We start from the raw sequence: 3,742 nt of genomic DNA on the forward strand, positions 1-3,742 counted from the left end.
GGCGGGCCCCGCCTGACGGCCCGTCCCGTCACGCGCGTGGATAGGCAGACTATCCTCGCCGCGTGGCACCACGTGATAGGACTGCGGCGAGCGGCCGCGGGGAAGCGTATCAGGCACGTCGCCTGGTCTCCCGCCACGACTTTCGAACTCTCTACGAAACAAGACGGCCCTCTGCGAATCCGAATTTCGGACAGTCGTCCTGAAGGAAGACGGCATGCGAAGTCCTAAAGAATGAAACTGTTGAGGCCCCACGACGCAGTATCCATGGAGCCTCACCAGCTTCGGGGACTACTCTCAGAGTAATGGGCCACGGGTAGGCTAACTCGAGCCCCAGAACCATTCAAGACATTGGGATCAGTAGCACCGCTTATGCCGAGTCCCAGGGACGACTCCAAGTTATGCCGAGTCCCAGGGACGACTCCAAGATATGCCGAGTCCCAGGGACGACTCCAAGTTATGCCGAGTCCCAGGGACGACTCCAAGACGATCCGAGTCTCAGACGGGGACTCCAAGATAAGCCGACTCATGGCCGGCGACTTCTCGAGAAGCCGGCTATGGAGAGTCGGCCCGCGACTCCACCCTCGTCTCGAAGGGCGAGGCGGGGTAGGGCCACGGCATGGCCGTCCCCCCTACTTACAAGGGGCCGGCGTGGCTTCAGTAAGCCGTATCGCTGAAGATCTCCGGTGAGGCGCGGCACTGTTGCCATGCCTACCCTGACCTCAGCCACAGTGGGGAGCGCACTGTGCCCACCACGCCTGCCTGTACGACCGAAGGACGGCGGGGCCGCCTGTCAGTGGGTAGACAGAAGACGGCACGAGCGCCCTGAAGACGGACCCGTGGGAGTCGGCCCCCTGGAGTCGGCCGCCCCCTCCCACGGGCCCCGCGCGCCATTAATCAGACAAGATAGGGAATGGCGACAGTGAACGCACACCGGACGGTGGCGCTGTTGCCATGTCCATATGACCAAGCCAGCGTCATCAGGAATACCGCTACAGTATCAGGACTGTCCGCGGGGCCCGCCAGCCGGCGGGCCCCAGTAGTCGGCAAGGAGGAGGACGGCCTGAGAGACAGACGGCTGGGACCCGCGCCCAGCTAGATTACCATTGTACCCCTGGGGGGTAGGCCTATATAAACCCCCCAGGAAGCCCATGCAAAGGGTTCGGACCCAGATAGGAATAGACCTTAGATTACAGGAAGGAGAGAGCTAGCCTTGCCCTCTCCTACCTCCAGAAACAGCTCCGGGAGCACCATTGTAACCACTTTTCCATAGTGACCATGCGGAGACCTCGCAGAGTAGCAGTAGGGGTGTTATCTCCTCGGAGAGCCCTGAAGCTGGGTAAGTTCCGCCGGCGTGCATGTCTTCGCCTCATCCCACTTCCGGGCACCGGCGACGTTCTACTCGCTCCCACCATGATAAACCATCCTTTGGCATATGTCGTACCCAACCCCCGACAGGATCATAACCGCAGGTATAAAATGTCACCTTTTTATGAAGGTGGCGAAGCATTCAGTGGCTAGCCAGACTGATGAATCTGTCGAGCTAAAGCGGCAACTTGACGTGGCAGATGCCGACATCGCGCTTGTACATACGCGGCTAGAGGAGGCACAAGGTATGCTCCACAGACATCTGATAAGAGGATTGCGATGCTCGTGCCTTACAATATATGTGCTTAATGCGGATAGTGCTGCTGCCGTGGAGAACCTTCGGGCGGAACTTGCCCGTGCCAAGAAGCAAGCAAAGAAAAGTGATGTAGCTGCCGTTAAGGCGGCTGAAGAGATGAAAGCCGAACAGGCTGCTCACTGCCAGAGCAAGAAGGTAATAGCCGAGATGGCTATAAAATTGAAGGATGCTGCCGACCGTTGTAAATTTCTCGAACAAGAAGAAAGGGCGGCTCAGAAGGACCTGGAGAAGATTACTGCTGAGGCCAAGGAAACCACGGCTGGAAGGCCCTATATGCTGCGGATGAAGTTCGAGGATCCTAGGTATGCTCCGTTAGACCGGCAGTGGAGTGCGGAAAACACTTACCTGGATTTGGCAGCGAGTGCGGCAAACGCATCCGAACACTTCCGAGGTCGAGGTGGCCATGAATTGGAAGAACTTTTTTGGTCGCAGTTCTACAACCGCGAACACACACTTTCGGTATCCGACCGTTTGGCCGCCTGGCCGGAGCTGAACAGGTTATCCGGACTCGCCATGAAGTATGTTGCGAGTCGTTTGTGGCCGGGAGAGCCAGAGCCGAAGAGTTATTTTGGATTGGTGCAGCAGTTCCTTGGTTCTGTGCCGCATGTTGATGCAATGAAGAGGTCGGCGTGCATAGAGGGTGCACAAATGGCTCTTGCCCATGTCAAGACATACTAGGCGGATATGAAGTCCAGTGTTGTTGCATCCCGGGATTCGGATGAAGGACAGGTACCTGCCAGGCACTACTTTGAGGAAGTTCTTCCAGGTGCTCGTTTAATAGAAGTGCAGTGCTTGAAGGATGTTGTGTTCGAATAGCATGTGCTATTGTAAAAGAAATATTTTGAGAGAATATAAAAGCTTTTTATACTTGTGCTGGCAAGAATTATAATACCTCCGATGCGGCCGTTAATGTATATGTGTATATAACCTCAAAGATGGCAGTCGTTGGCTTCAGCCCCCACGCATATAATGCGGGGGTGTTCACAAAAATGGCGCCTTTTCACACTTAATCCCACGTCTTGGTCCTACAAAGGAGGTGATAGCGCAGCGAACTAGGCAACCGGACTATAATGCTTTATCACTTTCACTTAGCCATAGGAGTTTGACATTGGGGCTACTCAATAGACCCTAAAGGCACCGCGCTCGCTCGAATTCGGGGCGCGTGTGTGCCTGACCGGGAAGCGGTCCTTCGTTAATGCGGAGGAATCCTAAAGATTCTGGGAGTCATCGACTGGTTAACCAGCCTCTCACTATATCATGACAGTCAGTTTTCGGCTTTCTCTACTGAGGTGCTCGCCTGGCCGAACCGGGGCACAATCGCAGTAGTTCTCATGGTGCCGCGTTAGCCGATATAATGGAACGTAAGGCAGCAAAACACAGGAGCCGGGCCAACCTAACATTTGACCAAAGACATGATTCGGAGCTGATGCATATAAGGCCAAACTCACGACGCCGAACACTCCCTAAGGTATTCGGTCTTTATGAAGACGAGCCGAAATAGATCCCTTGGTAAAAAAGCCCCTGGTGTCCAGGTACGCGCAAAATTCTGGCGTGGCCACATGCCAGGACGCCAGCCTCCTCCTCGGTTATAGCGAAAACCGGGGGATGTTGTCAACAAGAGACAATAAAAAAGGTTTACGCAGGGTCTTAATCTGAAAATAATCCTTGAAATGGGTCCCTACTGCACGTCTGCGCCTGTGTCTCCGTTGTGCCGTATCCTGGACGGGCGTAGCACGATGTTCGTCTGCGAAAGAGAGGAACTTAGTGAAAAATAAGCGTGCGAGAAATCTATATTAAAATAAACAAAATATAGTTGGAGCAAGAATTGAGCCGTATTGTTTCCTGGCGTGAACACGCGGAGCCCCTTGTACGGGGTTATGCGGCTATTAATCCTATGTATGTTTACGCCGGACTCATCGAGCCGTGTCCGAGATAGTAGGGTTGGATTAGTGTGCGGCTGTCCAGGCGGCCGCACCTTTACCCGTACTTTGGGGGTCAATTGATATTCCCCTGTAATGAGATGATGCCTCGTTCGCCGGGCATTTTAAGTGTAAGGGATGC

This window comes from Triticum dicoccoides, chromosome 2B, assembly GCF_002162155.2.
Source record: "Triticum dicoccoides isolate Atlit2015 ecotype Zavitan chromosome 2B, WEW_v2.0, whole genome shotgun sequence".
Lineage (NCBI taxonomy): Eukaryota > Viridiplantae > Streptophyta > Magnoliopsida > Poales > Poaceae > Triticum > Triticum dicoccoides.